General features: G+C 44.5%; 1 protein-coding gene across 3 annotated transcripts in view; it reads left to right on the top strand.

Annotated features, from left to right (window-relative positions):
- FAM110B (family with sequence similarity 110 member B) overlaps nt 1-20,914 on the top strand; it is a 116,618-nt gene that overhangs the window by 8,209 nt on the left and 87,495 nt on the right. Inside the window, exons 2-3 of one of the 3 annotated variants that reach the window (XM_072951936.1) lie at nt 8,323-8,438; nt 19,418-19,507. The exons of 1 other annotated variant lie outside the window; for it this stretch is intronic. The gene's annotated coding sequence lies outside the window, so the exon portion shown is untranslated. The remainder of the gene's footprint in view (nt 1-8,322; nt 8,439-19,417; nt 19,508-20,914) is intronic. One more of the 3 variants, XM_072951935.1, reaches the window with a different exon arrangement.

The following is a 20,914-nucleotide window of genomic DNA, read 5'->3' as shown; positions in this document are numbered from 1 at the left end:
ACATGTCATGTAGCTGGTGGGGGGTGTATGTGGCTGTGTGTATGAGAACTCCACTTGGCCAGCTGTAACCCCGGTGTTCAGTGCGAGCTTCGCAGGGGCTGCGTTTTCCCCGTGAGAAGCAGCCCTGCCCTCACCCTGTGGTGACCTGCTCCAGCTCGTGTGTCCTGTGCTTCTCGGATTTCCCCTGCAGATATTTTTCCTTTCAGAATTCGCTAGCACAGGACCGAACCTCTTTGGTTGTTAATCCCCAATTGTTCTTTCCACGTGCCTTTTCCAAAGTCATTTCAGTGTGAAGCCATCAGCTGTTGAAAAGCTATTTCCTTTCTTTGGGTCTTTCCCAAAAGGTGTTCAGGTGGGGCTGAGTTAATGGTAGAGAGGCCCCGTTGCAAGGCCTTTTAATTCAGCATCCCGAGGTGTTCTCAAATTCTTCATACGTTTCGTGTCTGAAATGCTTAAGGGTCCTCATTTTAACTTGGATTTTCCATTTACCAGATAGTGTTTATTTTTCACTACACCTCGTGGTAGGGTTCTCCAGAGAAACAGAACCAATGGAACCTCTGTCTCCATCTCCATCTCGAGGAAAGTTATTTTAAGAATTTGGCTCATGCTGTTAAGGAGGCTGGGGGGCCCCATGACCTGTCGTCTGCACACTGGAGGCCCAGGAGGGACGATGTGGCGGGTCAGCCCCAGTGTGGGGCAGGAGGGAACCCACGTCTCAGCTCACCCATCTGACAGAGGTCCGACTCTCCCTCTCGCACTTTTTTTGCTGTGTTCAGGCCCCTCACAGACTGGACGAGGCTGCCCACACTGCGGAGGGCCACCCGCTTTCCTCTGTCCACTAATTCAGATGTTCATCTCACCCAGAAACTTCCTGCAGACACCCCCAGATCCACGTTTAACCCACTATCTGGGCACCTCCAGTCCTGGTCAAGTTGACACAGAAAATCGACCGCACACCCATGTAGTAGAATCAAAGCATTTCAGGAACTGAGTAAGCTGTTCTGAAAACGTGTTGTCAAAGTACCCTTTCCCAAGCCTTTGTGAGTGAGCCGAGCCCCGCAGTGTTAAGACAGGGTACCCGCCTCTTCCCGCTCCTCCAGGAAGGCGCTGCCCTGCCGGACGGGCTGGCACGGTGCACCTGGGCCTTCCGGAGCAGCGCCTCCCCACTGAGCCGGCTGACCTGTGGTTTACGGTGCGCTCTTGGTTTGTGCCTGCTCCTGCACCTGCTGTTCCCTCTGCTCTGCTTCCTGGGATCCTGGTCACCCTGAAAGGCTTCCGCCATCCCTCCTTCCTATTTCCTTGACTGTGTGTGGTCTAAGTTAAAAGAGCAGAAGAAACAATCACCTCTTTTGTGATGCTCAAGTAACTTGAATGCAAAGGCATAAAAGTTTGTCTCTGCCTTATCACTACTGCAAGCCCTGATAGAGCGCCATGAATTGTATTCAAGCCAGCAGCTTCATGTGAATATCTGCTTCAGTCTTGACCCATGCTGCTACTCAGAGAGCAGCCTGCATCTCAGGATTGAGGCGAGTGGCCTCTCAGGTGCTGAAGGAGTTTGTAGATGAGATCAAGGTATCACTACTGATAATATCCTGAGAGATCGTAGGGAAGACAAGAGGTGCCAAGTATCAAAAAAAAAAAATATATATATATATCTCTCCATGTAACTGAATCACTTTGCTGCACACCTGAAACTAACACAACATTGTAAATTATACTTCAATAAAAATAAATTTAAAAATTAAAACAACAGCAAAATAAAAAAATAAAAGGAAAAAACAAGTGCTCTGATTTTTTTCAGAAAATACCAAGAGATCCTGGACCTTCGCTGTCCAGTATGCTGGCCACTGGTCACATCTGGCCACTGGCCACTGAGCACTGGATATGTGGCTGCCCTGAACTGTGATATCCTGTGAGTGTAAAATACCAGATTTTGAAGATTTTCTTGAAAAAAGAGTATAAATAGCTCACTAATAATTTTTTATATTACATGTTGAGATGATAGTATCTTGGACTGGGTTAAGTAAAATATATTACCAAAGTTGATTTCACCTGCTTCTTCTGGTTTTTAATATAGCTGCAGGAACATTTAAAATAGCACGTGTAGTTTGCATTTGTGGCTTGCATTCGGTTTCCCTGGGAGGACGCTGTTTTAGATTCTACAATTCATTGCTGTTACTTCATATCCTTGGCAGGATTTTAAAACATAGTGTTAAGCAGATGGCTGTGCACTTGTAGAAAAGGAAGTAGTAATAACTAAAAGCAAGAATAGTTTCACTAAGAACAAAGCATGCCAAGCTAACTGCATTTTTTTTTTGGTTAGATGATCAGAACAGTTCTGTAGATTCATACTGGAAACGTCTCCCCTGATGAGCTTGAGGACAGCTTAGGGCATGCAGAGTTGTGGTTGATGGCGTAGTCGTGTCTGTGGTGTGTCTATGTCTGTAGCTCGTTGAACTCAGTTCCCAGAATATCTTATATTGATTTCTGTGTCAGGAACAGGCTGGGGGATGCTCTCAGGCTTCCCATAGAGCTTGTTTCATTTTAGTGATGTGAGGGAACATAAACTAAGGTTATCTGTGAAGAGGTCAAGTCTGATCAGGTCCTGGTGGTCTGAGGAAGGTCGTCCACACCAGCTGTGGTCCGGAGCACATCCACTGAGTGCGTGCATGGAGGGCGTGTGTGCTCAGGCTCTGTGCTGGGTGCTGGGAGTAAGGACTAATGATATATTGTCTCTAACCTCTAGAGTGGCCTTCAGACTGTTGTTTTCTAAGAACATTCTGGCTAGGTACCACTGGGTACCTCGTGGCTGCCTCCATAGACAAGTGGAGGATTCTGCATAATGGTCAGGGCTTTTGAACTGCAGTTGAAAGTTAGGAACTGTCTGAGCTCTTAACAATCTAAGAGGCATGTTGTGGAAAATTCTTTCTAGAGCTGATTTATGTAACCCATCCACTGCTTTGGGTCCCTCAACTTTGATCTGCCAAGTGTCTGGTAAATGGCTGTTGGCAACATTTCGGGGGCAAGGAGTGATCTTAGACCCTCCTGGAATCACCTCCCTGACCAAGCAGCTCTCTCGACCGCCCTCCTCTCCACGGTGGGGGAAGGACGTTCCAGAAGTGGCCGCACCACACCTCCCGCTGTGTTTTGGTGGAGACGTCAGTACGTGCGTTGTCATCGCCCAGTGTGCTCGACATTTTACACGCTTAAAACCTTGTCAGAAACATGCGAGGCAAATAATTTGAGTATAAACAATACATTTTAAGCAAATTGAAGCTCAACTGCAGCAACTTAGAAGGAAATCGTGGCCAGTTTTTCTCTATCTTGACCTGTTTCTAGGCTTTAGTTTTCTCCAAGTCTTGAAATTTTAATTTTCTGTTTTTCTCTGGTTTTATTTTATTTTTTCTGGAAGGTATCTCACATCTTTTTGTGAAAGAAAGCAAGGTTTAAAGTAAAACTAGAGGCCTTCTTAATGTAACTTTTGGCCTGTAAGTTGCTTGTTTAAACTCTTTGCATTAGGAAGGTAGGCGTTGTATGTTTGACCTTGTTGAAGTTTTCATATTAAATATTTAGCTTAGCGGTGGGCACCTTTTTCAGTTTTTTATGTATTTTTTGTAGATGAGAAACAATACTTAAAGGTTACTTTTTTCTATTCAAAATTAGAAATTGTCTTCATTCTGTTTATCTAAATGTAATCAATGTAATAGTATTTATATTAATTTTTATTGAAATAAGAAAAAGCATTCCAAGAATGTAAATTTCATATACTCTAAAACAAACAAACAAAAAGAGCTAAGCTTTCTGAAAATAAGGAAGAGCATTAACTCAGCAAAAAAATAATTAAAATTCCCAAGAAAATATTATTTCATAACAAAAAAAGGGCAAGTCTTATTAAGTCCTGTGTGGAGGGGGGAAGGTTTCTTAGAACTTAATCATCTCTTGAGTAGAATATCTCAAAGAGGAGCTGGTTATGTCTCTGGGCCATGAACAGGGTGCTCTCTGGGTATGTTTGGGTGGTCGCAGTACCTGGCTGGCAGAGCTCTGGGCTCCTGTGCTGGCGAGGGAGCTGGAAGTCACCTGGGTGATCCTCTGTCTTTCTCAGAGCAACCTGCAGGGTTGGTGTTATTACAGTTCCACCTAACGTGGTGCAGAGAGCTGAGATGTGGCGAGTGGAAGAGCTGGTCTAGCGTCTGTGCACAGTGAACCAGAGCCCTGACCTTGGCAGTGGGCAGAAAGAGAGGCTCCCACTCTGCTCCCCCGCGCCAGCCTGACCCTCCCTTTCCTGGCGTCAGCGTCTCACCACGCCCACCCGAGCTGGCAGGATGGAGTTAGCATTCCCACGTTGTCTTGCCTGGCTGGTGCCTCCCTGCCTGGGGCTGCTCCAGAGGCCTTGGGGTTCACGCTACCCTCAGATGTCCCTTCTGCCAACCCCACCTTCCCCAGGCCTAGAGGGGTTGTTGGCAGGATGGGAAGGAGGGGTCCAGAGGGGCTGGACTGTGGGCTCTGTCCCCACTGAGGCCAAGATCGTTTCCGTCCAGACACACATCAGCTTCACCTATAACCTAGTGTGGCTGTTGTCATTTCTAGCACCATCTTTTTTCCTCCTCATTTTGGGTTTATTCCATTGTGCTCACTCTGAGTCTGCTCCACGGTAGATTTAACAGAGTCTATTCAGGGCACTCTCTCAGGGGCACAGTGCTGGAAACCAAGGTCACGTCTCTCTTTAACACCAAAATAAACTGATAAATGCTTGTAAGTAGAGTGGGAGGGGAGCCAGGGAGCCGGCCTCCAGTTCCGGAGCGTTGGTTCCCGTGCTGGACCGCGTGTCTCCCGGGAACAGGGATTTTCTGTGCATTTTTCTCCCAGCCCTACCGTGCTCAGGCTTTTGCCTTCTGCTCTCTCTGCCTTGGCAGAGGGCCAAGCAGAATAGGGCCTCACAGGGTGAACTTGGCATAACAGGTGTCAGTTCTTCCTCGAAAGGCCCTTCAAGAAGACAGATGCCAGCAGTCCCCACTGTCGGCCGGTCAGAGCGCCTGGGGTTGTGCCGTGTCCGAGTGGTAACTGGGGCTTCTGTAGAGGTCACCCCTGGGGTGACGGTGCTGCACAGGTGGCTCCTGGGGACCTTGTTCTGGGCCAGTGACTCACAGACTCTAGCAACTAGACTCACCTGGAGGGTTAAACACAAACTGCGGGGCTGTTCCCAGAGTTTCTGATTCAGTGAGTCCTGGAGGGCCTGAGAATTTGCATGTTTAAGGCATTCCCTGGTGATGCTGAAGCGCTGATCAGAGTGAAGTCCTAAACGTTTGCTTCTAGAAGTGCATGGTGCTTGATTAGAGAGTCCCCAGGCGCCAGAGAACTTTGCAGGATCCTGAGCAGGAGGAAGGGTGACTGAAGGTGGATGTCTTGTAGGGAAGATGCTGGGAAGACAGAGGGGTTAGCACGCTCTCCCGGAGGAGACCACCTGTGGTGTCACAGGCTTTGACTTTCTCTCCAAGAACCTGGAACCAAGTGGATAATTTTTAATATAGCACTTCTGCTGAACGAGCTGCAGGCTCGTATGGTTTTCTCTGCCCATTTTCTATTTGTACTTTAGTCCCTGTGCATTTTCGTATTTAGAATATCAGTTCAGTTATGACTTGCTTTCTGGGGCACCATTTAATCAAACATTTTAAGACATTTAGAAGTAAAACTGTCACCTTCAGATTTTATTTTAAAATTAAAAAATTAATGGACATCTGTTCTTGGAGCATACTCAGTTTTTATAAAATATTTTGAAATGCAGTGAGTATGAGAAATCTTTGTTTATTTTGGGGGGTAATTAAGTTTATTTATTTTTTTAAATGGAGGTTCTGGGGATTGATCCCAGGACGTCGTGCTTGCTAGGCAGGCACTCTACCACTGAGCTATACCCTCCCCCCCCCGCCGAGATATCTTTGTTTATTGACTTGAAGACTTTGGGCCAAGAGAACATACTTACTTCCTTAGATTTAAAAATGTTTACGAAATAATATCCTTTTCTTGGGAATTTTAATTTTTTTCAGCTGAGGTAATGACCTTCCTTATATCCAGATAGCTTGTCTCTTTTTTGTTGTAGAGTACATACAGTTTATGTTCTTGGAACTCTTTTTCTTATTTCAATAAAAATTACTATAGATACTATTAAATTGATTACATTTAAATGAAATGAGTGAAGAGAACTTCTAAATTTAGTCTCCGGTCCTTAAGTTAGATTGCCCCCACCGGTGAGCAGAAACATACATTTTTTTAAATTATGAGGATTTAAAGTGACATCTAGTGAAATGCGTATTCTACAATTAAAATAAGTGCTGTTTGGAAACAAATTTAACTCACAGAAAATGGAACTGTTTCTTGTATCATTCAGCTCATTCTGTTTTTATGGTTTAATTATATAGTTGACCCACTTCATCTGAATAGAAACTAGGCTACCTTTTAAACCGTTTTAGAATCCGAGAGGGCTGGTGTCTCTTTGGTGAGTGTGGCCGCAGGGAATTAGAACATGCATCCTTTATGCCCCTTTGATGATGGTTTTATCTGTGAAACAGACACTGAGATGAATGGCTACACTGGACAAAAAGAAAGCCAAGGGTTGAAGTAAAATCTGTATTATCCATTGTTATATAACATGTGAGCCCAAAACTTAGTGTCCCCCAAATGATAAAGGCCTCTCATCCTCACATTTCTGAGCGGCGGGGTTCAGGTGTCTCAGGAGGCTGTGGTCCAGGGGTTGCTGGAGGCGGGGTGGGGCCTGGAGGAGCTGCATCCGGAGGTCCCAGCTCCAGGGCAGAGGGGTGGGTGCAGCTGTCAGTGGGTGGGAGGGAGGGGCTCGGTCCCTCCTCACCTGGGGCCTTTCCTGGCGCTCTTTGAACTGTTTGGGTTAGAGGTCAACTTCTTGGCTAGGGAAGCACCAGAAGGGTGACCTTTCATGGTGTCCCCGGCTGGGTCGCTCCCCAGCTCCGCATACTCAGCAAGTTTGTCCTGAGGTGCTTCCTTGCACCAGAAAATGCCAGGTTCATGTCCTGTGCCCCCCAGAAGCTGATGCTGTGGGCAGAGTGAGCTTGGCCTGAAAGGTGCAGAGGGTGCACACCCAGGGAGGCTTTCCGATCTGAGCCCAGTCAGATCTACCTCGCTCTAAAGGAAGGGTGGGTGCTAGGCAGTGATGTGATGGGCTGGTGGTGGGGAGTCAGGGGTGAAACTCAGAGGGAGATTCTAGCCAGATGGGTAGCACCCGGTCAAGGGACTGAGGCAGGAAACTGCAGGGCAGGTCTGGGGCACCTCTGGCAGGTTAGATTTGCTTTCTGAAGTGAAATGCTCGAGCGGGGAAAGAGTCGGGGGATGGAGAGACCTGGCATGGCAGATCCAGAGTTTGGACTTCATGCTGTGAGTATGTGGTGCATGAGTCTCTTCTCATCCATTCCTTCAGTGGAGCCCAGAGCAGGTACCAGGTTCAAGGCGTTATTCTGCTCCCCTTACGCCTGCGAGGTGGGGATGTCTCCACCTTACAGAGGAGAGGCAGTGAGGGAGACACTGACTGCACGAGGTCACGCGGCTGGTGAAGGCAGGGCTGAGCATCCATGTGAAAACTTAACCGGAAGAGTTACATGCAGACTGTTTTCTTTTTGTTAATTTTTTTGGAATTGTTAGCAATTTATTGTTTGTTTGTTTTCATTGAAATGAAGAGTCAGTTACAGTGTGTCGATTTCTAGCGTACAGCATAATGTCCCAGAAGACTGGTTTTTCATGACTCACCTGAAATACATATTGAGTCATAGTCTGAGTTATACTTTTAACTAGTTTGAGTTCACCTAATCTGCCCTTTTTTTTTTTTTAATTTAATCTTTGCCAGTGCTTGAGCTCAGAGAGGGTTGGACAACAGCTTTAGATACTACTGACTTGCCAGTGAGCTCAGAGATGGAAACATCACGGAAATGTTTGAACTGTGTGATTTCTCTCAGTTTTCAAAACTTCCTACTGTCACTTGCTCAGGTAGTTCTGGGGGCTGAGGTAGGTCTGAAGGCTTACTCGGAAAGGTAATTTGCTTTTGCATGTGTTGTTCTTCCGGATTCCCATCTGTTCTGCCAGCTGGCACTGTCAGGCTGGTCGGGGCCTCCTGTCCCCGCCGACTCTCTCTGTGGCTCCTCCTCCCCTGAGCCGGGCTGGCAGGGCACGGGTATGGAACCTCCGTGGGCTTTCAGCCCGCCTGCGAAGCGCTTTTTTTCTTGTTCAGATTAGGGTCATCAAGCCTTCTCTGTGTTTGTTACTCTTCCCTAGATGCACAGGAAATCACGTTTTTCTTTTGTCCAGGTGAAGTTTCTTGTTATCATGAGATCCAAGGCCTTCCGTATGCTCTGTATCCCAGTTGGAAACAGAAGTCTCACCTGCATCTTTGTAATAAGTGCCTAGAAGTAGGAAGTCCATCGGTGAGTTGCCACGCCCTGTGGATTCTGAATGGGTTCTACCAATGGGAAACACTGACAGATGATCAGCGTCCAGTTGACTGTACCGAGTGGCATTCTTCTAATTATTCCTTTTCCCAAGACTAAAAATCCATGATATCTGTGCTGTTCTAATGCGCCACCACTAGTTACTGCTTCCTGGTAACAGAACAGGATATCTGAAAGGGAATAAAACATAAAACCAAGCATTGTTCTCTAGGACTTACCCTGAGACAAACTCCTTTTCAGTTATGAAATTGCAGTTCAGAAAACAGGAAGAGGTAAAGATACAGGTGTAAAGTGTATCACGGCTGCCATGGTTTGTCTGGGTGGCTCCCCTGACTGGGTGGTTTGCACGGCAGACATGTATTTCTCACTGTCCTGGAGACCAGGAAGTCCAAGGTCGAGGTGCAGGCGGAGTATATCGTGAGGGCCGGCGTCCTGGTTTGTAGACAACAATCTTGTCTCTGTGTCCTTAGTTGGCAGAAGGGGTGGGGAAGCTCTCTGGGGTCTCTTTTGTAAGAACACTAATCCCATTCATAAGGGCTGCATCCTCATGACCTAATCACATCCCAGTACCATCACAGTGGGGTGTCAGGTTTCAACATATTAATTCTGGGGGACCACAAACATTCAGTCCATTGCAATAACACCACTGCTGCTAATGGTGGAAAGGTAATTGATGATTTACTATATTTTTATATTTCAGATTCAAGCTGATAATGTTAAATGTATTGTCATTTAATTCAGAACAACCCTGAGTAGAACTGAGACTCAAATTTGGGATCGTTTGACTGTAGAACGTACACATTTTACCACCAAGCTATAAATACTACCTGTGTAACACTTTTTTGGGATGATTAATCAATTAATTTTTTTATGTTTTAGATGGTCCTATCAATCAGCTTTTGATCAACCAGTAGTATTTTATTCAACATCTACTTTATTAAGGACAGTGATTTAAGCACGGGACATGATGGACATGAAATAATTCAAAGACTGTGTTTGTGAAACATACAGTTTAGTTGGGAAAATAAGGCTTACATAAAACAGCCAAACAGCCGCAAAATGCTACCAAAGATCGTATAATAAATGCTCTATTTTATGGAGCAAGCCGTCTTTCTTATCATGCAGTTTAGTGTTACCGCTCAGATCGCAGAACTGCCTGAAATGTAATGGAGCCATTAATTTGATGTTTCCTCGAAGTGTCCATCTTTCCCCGCCAGTCATTTATGTTGACATTCATTTCCCCGAAGCCCTAAAGACAGCACCTGGCAGACATCAAATACAGAAGTTCAGTCCTCGGTGGAACCTTACCCTGACTTACTTTACAGACGTGCCAGTAGCCTGGCTCACACCTCCTCTTGCTCTCGGGCCGGACCAGGGGGCAGCGTCGGAGGCTTCGGGGGTGCCCGGGGAGGAGGGGGCTGAGAGCAGCCTCCTGTGGTGCTGTTGACCCCGGACCTTCTGGATGAGGCTGCGCGTGCAGCCAGACCCCTGCTGTCACAAACAGGGTGATTTATGGTTTCCCCTCCATGCACAAGGCTTCACTGGTGAGAAGCACCTGGCTCTGCATCTGTAGGTGTGACATGGGGAGTGAGACGTGCCCAGAAGACACGTGTTCCCCGTGAATGAGCCTGGAGGACATGGTGCCAAGGGGAGTAAGCCTGTCACAAAAGGACAGCTACCGAACCCCCCCAGTTACGGGAGGGACTGCGAGCAGTCAGAGGAACAGAGACCTGGAGTGGAGTGGTGCGTGCGGGGATTGGGGGGAAGGGGAAGAGGAAGGGAATGCTTAATGGGTGCAGAATTTCAGTTCTGTGAGATGAGGAGTTCTGGAGATGGCTGGTGGTGATGGCGGCACAGCAGTGTCGGTGCACTTAATGCCACTGAACTGGGCACTTGCAAATGGTTATGATGGTAAATTTTGTATGTATTTTACCATGATTAAAAAAGTGAAATAATATAAAATATGATGCCTCCAGAAAGCCTGGGTTTAAGTGTTAACAAAAAACTGCCCAATAGATTGTATTACATTTGATTAACATTGCGCTTAGTTTCTGTGGGTCAGCAGAAGATTCCAGTGTTGACGTCGGCGCTGTTCTCCACTTGCTTATTAATAAGATGAATAGCTTTTTTTTTTTTTTAGTGAAAGCTAAAAGTAGAGGTTCTTTGGCCTGAAATCATTGCCACCTGCTCGGGAAAGCACTTGAAGGGAACTCCAGTTACACTTCTTGCCTCGACAGGAGAGCCCCAAACCTCAGGGCTTTGAGACAGAAATCCAATCTCCTGAGGACCAGAAAACTAACGTGGGAAAGCCGGGCCCACGTGCTTGATGAGCACAAGGCGTGGGTGTCTTTCAAACAGCTTGAGGGAGACGGAGAGCGCCTGTAGTCCAACACTGACTCTTATTGTGAAGACCAGTTTTTTAAGGGGGGGAAAGAAAAAAAGAGGAGACTTGAATCTCATCTACACTCTCTCCTATTTGGCATTTAGAGATGACTGGGAGGCTGGAAAGTTGTCAGTTTGTAATCATAGCAGAAAACAGAGATTTGTTGACATAATTTCTTGGCATGATGTTTAGAGTTATTTCAGTACTATTACATAATTTCTATTTTTATTTTTCAAGGGCCATGGTGACTTATTTAATAGATAGTCATTTAAAAATTATAATTTATAGAAGTAGAGTTATCCTGTGACCCAGCAGTCCCACTGCTGGGTCCGCCCAGAAGAACTGAAAGCAGGATCTTGAAGAGAGATTTGTACCCCTACGTTCATAGCAGCATTATTCACAATTGCAAACATGTGGAGGCAACTTAAGTGTACATCAGAGTACGAATGACTAACCAAAACATGGTCGATACACACAATGCAATAATATTTAGCCTTAAAAAGGAAAGAAGTTCTGACACATGCTGCAACATGGATGAACCTTGAGGGCATCATGCTAAGTGAAGTAAGCCACTCACAAAAAGACATACTGTATGATTCCACTAATATGAGCTACTTAGACTCATGGAGGCAGGAAGAATGGTGGTTACCAGGGGCTGGCAGAGGAGGAGTGGGAGTTCATATTTAATGGGTCTAGAGTTTCAGTTGTACAAGATAAACAGTGTTCTGGAAATGACGGTGGACATGATTGTCCAGCCTTCTGGTGTGTGTAATACCACTGACCTGTACACTTCAAAACAGTTAAGATGGTAAATTTTATGTTAAGTGTATTTTACCACAGTAGAAAAATTGAAAACTTCCTATGTTTTTTTTCTTGGAAGAAATATTTTTCACAATATAGGTTAGTAAGGAATTTTGCACATAAAAATTTGAATAACTACAAAATACATGTTTTCTACAGCGGTTTCCGCTGGATAAAGAAATACAGTGATCTTGTTTTGCTAGTCTTTTTGAGGAACCTTCTTGTTGTTTTCCGTAGTGGCTGAACCAATTTACATTCCCGCCAGCAGTGCACAGGGTTCCCGTTTCTCCACAGCCTCTCCAGCATTTGTTGTTAGTGGCCTTTTGACGCTAGCCATTCTGGCAGGTGTGAGGTGATACCTCATTGTGGTTTTGATTTGCATTTCCGTCATGTAATCATGAGTGATGCTGAGTGCGTTTTCATGGACCTGTTGGCCATCTGTGTGACTTCTTTGGAAAAATGTCTATTCAGATCCTCTGCCTATTTTTTAATTGGGTTGTTTGTTGTTTTGATATTGACTTGTATGAGATGCTTATGTGTTTTGGATATTAACCCCGATCAGACACAGCGTTTGCAAATATTATCTCCCATTCAGTAAGTTGTCTTTTTGTTTTGTCAGTTGTTTCCTTTGCTGTGCAAAAGCTTTTAAATTTAATTAGGTCCCATTTGTTTACTTTTGCTTTTTGTTTTCCTTGCCCGAGGAGATAGAGCCAAAAAATATTGCTACAATTTATGGCGAAGAGTTTTCTTCCTGTGTTTTCTTCTAGGAGTTTTATGGTTTCCGGTCTTACATTTAGGTCTTTAATCCAATTTGAGTTTATTTTTGTAAATGATGTGAGAAGTACAATGACTTTGGAAGAACCGTGCTGACCAAAAAGAAAACACCTCTTAATATATTTTGGATTTAGGAAATCTCTAGTGCTGCACAAGTCTGAAACATTTTTAAGGAAGGAGGCTTCTTTATTCTTTTTCCCCAGAGAAGCACGTTAGTCCCACAGAATATGTCAAAACCGCCTTATTTATATTCATGTTCCTGCATCCAAGTAACAGTGCCACCCCCCCTGCGGCTGGGAATTAGCCTGGGAACCACCATACACTCTGTTTGCTTTGTTATTTTATTAATCTATCTCAATGAGATATTATTTCCAGCTACTGCCTCATGATCATTAAAACCCTGGAAAATGACAACGTTCGTCACTGGATCAGTTAATAATGTGCTAGGTGTAAAAACGTGTATTTGTAGAATAAGCTGTGTGTCAGTGCCATTTTGAAGTGTTAAAAATGAACATTTGAGATGTGCAACACTCTTTTTTAAAATGTATTATTTGGAACCAGGTGTCTTTATCCCTAAAAAAAAAAAATGCAACACTGACATTGTAGTCAGCATCTTACAGGTTTTTCCGTTATGACATTTTGAGAAATTTCTATCTTGGATCTACGTGGGTTTGCTAAGTGTTATTATGTCTAGAGAATCAATGAGCAAAAGTGATGGGTTACATCTGAGTGAACTTAGTGAGACTTTCCAGTGTGCTTTTCTTTTTTTGTGAAGCCTAGAGAAATAGTGGGATCTGTTTCAACTCAGTCCAAATAAGTTAATTCTTGGAGCACATAAACGGCCTCTTTTAAGATGAATCCACAGCATGCGAGGGGCATGTCAGCGAGGTCTTTTTAGTTTGAACCTCAAGGAGATGTCCAGTTGTATAAATCTGCCTTTTTGGAAATAAAAGATAATTTCCTAGAATGTGTAGATATCAGTGACTCATAATCAGGTGACTCCCCTGTGCCTGTCATTTTGACACATTTTCACCGAAACACCCAGGTACATATTATTTGCTGGTGAAGATCTGGTGGAAAGAGATGGCTGAGCGACCAGCCCCCATTTAGTGAGTAAGCGCTGTGTCCTGAATCCTTTGTCACCTCCTTTGTGAGATGTTGGCAGTTAATCTTCACAGTGACCTTTGAGGTAAGGGCTACAGTTCTCTCCATTCTCAGACCAGAAAATCTGGGCTTTGAGAGGTTTGCTTACTCGAGATCACATAGTTCGTGAAGGCAGGATTGAACCCAGCTGATAGACAAACGCCCAAGAGTGTCCAGTAGGTAATCATTTTGGTTCCAGTGCTGTGTCCCGACATAAGGCTGCCTGGAATCCTTGGAGAGCTGTCAACTCTGTCTTCTGCAGCCTCAGGAAGATGGCATGTGCCCTGAGCTTACTCTCTACGTAACCCACTGTGATGCATGCTGCTGGGTCTAAGATCCGACAGGACGCACAGACCTGGGCCCTCTTGGAATCTCTGACTTGTTTAAAAATATCTACGGAGCGTCACATCCTGACATCCTAGGGTTTAAGTCTTGGGATTAAGATAACCAAGTGGAGGGCGTGGTTTATTGGGGAGGTACAGCTGTAACTAACCTTCCTTACTGGGCTGAATGTGTTCCTGGAGACCGGTGAGGCGCCAGGGCATGAGGAGGAGGGAGTGGTAAAAGCTTGGGGAGGTCAAGGGATCGAGTCTCAAAGGAGGGATTGTCCGAGCTGTGCTAACACCCAGTGGGCTGAAGCCCGCAGACACACATCAGGACACGTGGGGTCCCTCAGGCCGTGAGTGGCACCTGCAGTGTGAGGCCAGGAGGAAGGGTGGCCCCCAAGAGCATCATGCAGGGGTTCAGAATCGCTGGGGACCGTGCAGAAGGAGGTGGGGGCAGGAGATGCCCCTCCTTGAATTGATAGGATACCCGGGCTGCCAGCCTGAGTCAGGTCTGGCTTTGACCCTAAAGGGGATGGAGAGCCACTGACAGTAGGTATAGGAGTGGGGGAATAGGAGGGCATGGTCATAATCTGATATAAAAATATAGATTTTGCTGCCACGCGGAAGACTGGCAGTCTGGGCATCGGGAGACAGGTTGCAAGGTGATGGTTCTGGTCCAGGTGGTGTGTTAGGATGAAACATTGGGAAGGGAGTGTGGCTGCATTTTCAGCTCAGTAAACTCGCTGCTGCCAGGTCTCCCTACCTCAGGAGGCCATCTGTTCAGATCTGAGGTTGTTCGTTGCTGGCATGCTTTCATCACGAGCCGTATTTGCCCCTGTAACGGTCACCAGTCAGAGTGATGTCTCTTCCCCATAAGACGGTCAGCCCTCCACGCCCACTCCCAGGCACTTCCTCAGTTGATTTTAAATCTTTCTAGGTCCTCTTCCTAACTGTCTGTGCCTCAGTTTGTCAAGATCCGATGGTACTCAACGCTCTTAGCGGCCTGGATTGCCTTGCAGGTACCGGGTAATTCCAGGCTCATGCGTCTTCTGAGAGACGTAGCAGTGGGGAGGGGGAGAGAGGCTGGGGACTCCAGGGAGGATTCAGGCGCTAAGCTGGGCTTTAGAAGGAGGACTGTGATGAGTCCGTCCAGAGCAGAATAGAACATCACCCAGTGCCCCGCACCCGTGGACCGATTTGGAGCAGCGTAGTGCTTGCGTGCATTTGTACTGAGTTCAATGCTTCTGTTAGTTCAGCCTGTAATTTCTCTAGTATTTTTGTGATAGTTGAGAGTCGAGTGAGAAACTCAAGCTCCTAGGTCTCTTCCTCATTAATTAGTTGATAACTTCCGCGGTGGATGCATTTCTCCCACGTTGGGGGATGATGAACTTTGTAAGGTCAAAGGCTCTTTCTTACTTAGTCCTTGTCCCTTTTTCCGTCTAGTGTTGTGACCAACAAGCACATGGTGGCACTTTAGGATATAGTTATGGAATGAACGCTATTCATTTATTTCCCTATATTTGATTTTAGAACTGGGAAATTATTCCATCTTCACACATTTGGAATCATGATTCTATTATGTAAAATTTTAGCCATTTTTAACCTCGAATTAGTGATAACTTTGGTAAGCCTGTCTTGTGTCTCTGTTTACATCATAGTTAATATTAAGCACGTGCAGTGGACTAGGAGAGAGCCTTGTGCGTGTTTAAGAAGTATTTCCCAGTTAATGTGTCAAAGGGTTTTAAAGGATGGCTTTAGAGTTGATTTGTAGCCTGGCCCACGTTTAAGTTCCCATACTTGTTAGTTTTTTTCCTGCATATTTCTTGGTAATTCTTTTCCCTTTTATGTGTTACTCTCTGTGGGTCCTCAGTCGTGTTAGGAAGGCTACCCGTTTACGCTGAGGTTTATCTTAGACTAAACGTTGTTGGACCACTGTCTGAAGACCTGTTAAAAGACCACAACCAGCAGGCTGTAGGAAGCTGTAGGACAGTGGAATAATTTAGTTTCCCTATAAGCAGTATGATTGACGGCAGGTTTTGTTTTTTCTTTTTTTGATGGTGTCCAGGTACTTAGCCGTCAGGTTGCTATCATCCTGCTTAAGTACTGGAAGATGTTGACACCATCTGCTGAAGGAGTTTCAGATCTTATTGCCGAGGTTCATGATTTTCAGGTTAAATAATGGTGGCACGGAATTTTGTTTTGTTCGTTTTTAATCAGTTTTGTTGAGACAGATACTGTATATACAATTAAATTAGCTGATTTCAGTGTATAATTAAGTGCGTTTTCACAGATACACACGGTCATGTCCCCACCACTACAGTCATGACACTGGACCTTTCCATCCCCCAACGTGGTCTGTCCTGCCTCTCCGCAGTCAGCCTCTACCCCCACCACTGACCCCTGGTAACACTTAATCTGCTTTCTATTGCTGTAGTTTGTTTTCTCTATAATCTCTTACATATTTAGCCATTTGTGTTTGACTTCCATCCCATGGTGTAATACTTTCGAGATTCATCTATGTTGTTGTGTCATCAGTGATTAAGTAGTATTTTTACTACCAAGTAGCAGTCCCTTGTGTGAGACACCACAATTTTTTCATCCATTGACCAGTTGATGGACATTTGAGTTCTTTCTAGTTTGGGGCCGTTATAAATAAGACTATCGTGACCATTCTTGTACAAGTCTTTGTGTGGAATTTGTGTCTTTAAACCTACCTAGGGGTGGAATTACTGAGCGTGTGTAGAGGGGATCTTCTGTCATCTGTTGGCCTGTTTTGATTTATCTTGCCCTGCTTCCCCACGTGGACTCTTTACTGAATCTGTCAACTCAGGAAACCATATGTGGAGGTACGAACTAAGGCTCTAAGCACACACGCTCACACATCTACATCCATCATGTGCAAACCTTGACTCGTGTGCCACCGTGAAGGTCCCTTCGTGGTCCCAGCCTGCAGTAGGTGAGGGCATCCTCTCATGCTTTCTGGTTCTCTGGCAGCTGCGGCCGTGCAATGTCAATAACTGGGAAGTCAACCCATGACTGTGGATGGTAAGTCTCTGATCTGGGTAGGTTCGGTGCTCCTGAATGACTCCAGACTTGTAGAGAATAAGAGTCCTGTCTGAACTCATGGCTCTAGGAATAATTTACCTTGAAATCCTTACTTTAAAAACTGCTTATGTAAGCTGTCGAATCCCTATGTCTTGCTGGATAGCTTTCTATCAAATCGACTTGAAGAGGTAGCAAAGCTATGATTATGATTTGACTACAAACAAGAAAGGGAAATTCTATTTTTAGAGTAGGTTTATGTAGGTTAGACAGCCTCAGAGCATCCCAAGTTTCATTTCCCATTTCTCAAGGGCCTTAAAAAGGTTGAATCTAGCTGGCTCAGTGGAGCAAAAGGCAGAGATGTTCTTGATGGCTTTTTTGAGCAGTGTTTCCTATTAATACACAGTTGAGTTGACTCACCAAGTGGTGTTCATTCCGTGTAGAATAATGGATGTGTAGAAAGATGGATGAAATTATGAGCGCTGAAGGGTTATTCATGAAAATTAAAGATCAGTTATGACATAAGAGAGCACTGGGTTGGCACCTACTAGCAGAATTGAGGTCTAGGACCAGCTGAGCTGTGTGACTTTGAAGAGGTCACTTGGCCACACTAGGCTTTCATTTCCTCAGCTATGAAGTGAGTCAATTGAAAGAATATGTGCTGTGAATGATTTTTATTGGGATGGCCTTGAGTCTACATGGCAACTTTGAAAATACATCCAGTCCTGAAGTTCCTTGTATATGTGTGACTTTTCTACCTCTGAATCATTAGAGTTGAAATTCAGCTCTTTCTTACTTTCTCTCTTCCAAAGTATGAGAAGGAAAAGGCAGAAATAGTGTTAAAGATGAAAAGGAATTTTTGATACAACTTGAGGACAAAACAAAACATACTGTTTTCAAAATAGTAAAATATAAAACTTTTATTTTGTTATTATGGGTCACAATCAATTTATGTTGGACCAGAGGTATTTTGGATGAAAATTTCTCTAATGTCCTGTTCAAAGTCTATGATTGTATTCATTTGCATTCCTGGAATCCCATATATTTCAGCAGGCAAATAAAATAAAGTCTTAAATTGCTGGCAGTAAGCAATCAAAAAGAGCCATGGAAATTGAAGTTTCCATCTCCATTTTAATTTAGTACTAGTTTTTATTTTATGTTCTTGTTGAACATTGTTGGGTAATGAGTCAAGGGAGGGTAGATTATTTTGAAAGCTTTAAATGCGAGAGTTGGAATTATCAGTCTTAGCTGTTATTTAAATAGACATTTTCAGGCTTTCTTTTTCTTTTTCTTTTTTTTTTTTTTTTGAAGCTATTCAAAATCTAGGTCAAGATTTGCACCCTAGCTCATAAAATTCTGGCATGTTGTTCATTACCAGTCACTCCAGAAAGGAGATAATGGTGGTGGGGGAGCTGGAAATCAGCCTTAATGAAGTAGTTCTTGGCCATCCTCTGTTGAAGTCCCAAGTGCCTCCTTGAAAATTTTACTATTGCTGACTCCTATTGCCATGCAAAACATAGAGTGAATCTCAATCAGAAAGGTACCTGTTATGGTCAGAGCATCTTCCCTCCCTTTTTGCTCACTCCCCTTTCAAGTAAACGAAGATGTGGTTATCTGGACTGACCACACAGGTCGAAAGCAGACCCTAAGGGAGGAGATGGTGACGTTTTCCACCATGGTATTTTTCTTGTGAGCTGCCAGATGTCCAGATAATGATCACTTGCATGAGTCATCTGAGTCTCTCCTAGAAGAGTAAGAACATTTATGTGACACCCAGACTTGGGGACACAACTTTCCTCCAAAAGCCCCAGTTTCTTTCCTTCTGTCACATTGTTTCTGGCCATAAGAACATGCCTGGTCCATGTTAATTATTTCCTTCCTAAAAATGAAATATTGTAGACCCCAAAATTGGGGTAATGTCGCCTCCAAGGGCTGTCCTTGCTCCAGGAGAAAGGAGGCTCGTGTTTGTGAGCTTGTGTGGGAGCTTTGTGTGGAGGATGAGGAAGAGAAAATGCTGACTTGCAATGTTTTAGTCCGTTGCAAACATTAACAAAGTTTCTGAAATATAAACACTATATCCGTTTGCCTCCCATGAGATAGGGTTTCTTGTGAAAAGGCTACATTAGTTTCTGCCAGGTTTTTGTGGATTAGAAAGACTGTGGGTCGTGCTAGGGGTGTGGAGCCTGGACAAAGCCATGCTGGGGTCTCCAAGAGAATGGCAACCCACAGGCTCGTTTGGGTATCTTCCATTAAACGCACAAACAAAGCCAACACTATAGTTGATTTTTATCTTCTTCTAGAATTAATTTAAAGTTTTACTATCGCAACTGTATTAGGAAGAAGCTTCGGACCCAGTTTTTTCCCAGGTATATTAGGAAATCCACTGTCTCTGGAACACAGTGATAATTGGTTTCTTTTAAATGATACTTTAAACATTATTCACTTTTATTCTCCAGGATAATGTTTAATCTGTACTTTTATTTTAGAAATCTCCAACTGGACATCCCAGTTCCTGTCCTGTTAAGTCTAGAATTGGAAGTCAGCAAGGCTCTCCACGGCCTGAGAGGGAAGTAAAGGTAATTACACGTTAGAAAGTGAATTATTAAATTCATGTGTTCATCTGTGATCATAAAGTAATGACAACCCCTCATTTGTTGAGCAGAATGTGGGTGTCCCCCTGCCTCCTTTTCCACCATCTCCCTCCTGTTCACCCTCCCTCCTTGTCCCTCCTCTCCTGCACCCCCCAGTCCCTCCTTCTCTCTCTGCCTTCTCCTCCCCTCTTCCCTCCTCTCCCTCTTTCCACGTATCCACCCAGCAAAGGTGTGTGGAGTCCGTCCTTTGGGGTCTGGCGGAAATAGCCTCTGAAACGGGCGGCCCACCCAGCTCTGCCGGCTCCTGCCTGTCCCATCGCTGCCCCCAGGCCTTCCCCCTCGGCCCTGAAATGCCCGCGCTTCCCCGGCTCTCTGTGAAGTTGCCTGGCGTTTGCTTGCGGTGGCTTTTTCTGCAGGTTCGGTGGCTGTCCAGCCTCCTCGGTTAGATGCGCAGTCACGCGTGGGGATGACGGAGCAGGCGTGTACTGTCTCCTAACGGGTGAATTTGTAAATGTGCTCGCTTGGTGTGAGACCTGGTTTATTTTTCCCAGCCACCAACATAATACATACCTTGCAAAAAAAAGTTAAATGATCCTGATCCAAAACATAGAATGTGACCATCTACACCAAAGCCACTCCCCAGAAATAATGCCAGTGAAATCTGGGTGCACACACCTTAATTCTTTTCCTCTCTCTGCATATACTAATGTTGTTAATGAAGGTGTTTTATGAAATTTTTAAAATTTACTTAAGAATAGATCTTGAGTAGCTTTAGAATCCATTAGCGTGGACCAGGCTTTGATCGTGATCCAAACATTGGGTTATTTTGGTTTCTCTCATTGGATAGTGTCGTTTTTCCATCATTCTTTTTTTTTTAAAGTATTTCATTTACTTATTATTGTATTATTTAATTATTTTATTTTGCTGTGGGAGGGTAATTAGATCTATTTAATTTTTTAGAGACGACACTGGGGATTGAACCCAGGACCTCAGGCAAGCTAAGCATGTGCTCTACCACTGAGCTCTCCCCTCCCCCATCTTCCATCGTTCTTAAATGTGAAATATATATGAACACATTATCACCCATGCTCTATGGTTGCTCTAAAACTATAAAAAGGGAAGCAAACGGGAATCTGACAATGCTTGATTCTACCATATCTAAATTAAAGGAGGCTTGTAGGAGGAATGTTGACATTCTTGTCCCTGTACTTCGAATCTAAAATGCATTCGAGCCATTGGTGTATTAGAGAATTTCTTTCCCTTTGACACATCTGCTTTCCTTACACTTGAAACAAATGGCATTACTTGAAAAGAGGAGAGGACATAATTCAGGTGACGGTGAGTCACCCCTGGAAGTGAACGTTTTTGAGCCCTGCCTGGTTATCTTCGCTC

Source organism: Vicugna pacos, chromosome 29, assembly GCF_048564905.1.
Source record: "Vicugna pacos chromosome 29, VicPac4, whole genome shotgun sequence".
In the NCBI taxonomy this organism is placed as follows: domain Eukaryota; kingdom Metazoa; phylum Chordata; class Mammalia; order Artiodactyla; family Camelidae; genus Vicugna; species Vicugna pacos.
This window is presented reverse-complemented; position numbering and strand designations above follow the sequence as displayed.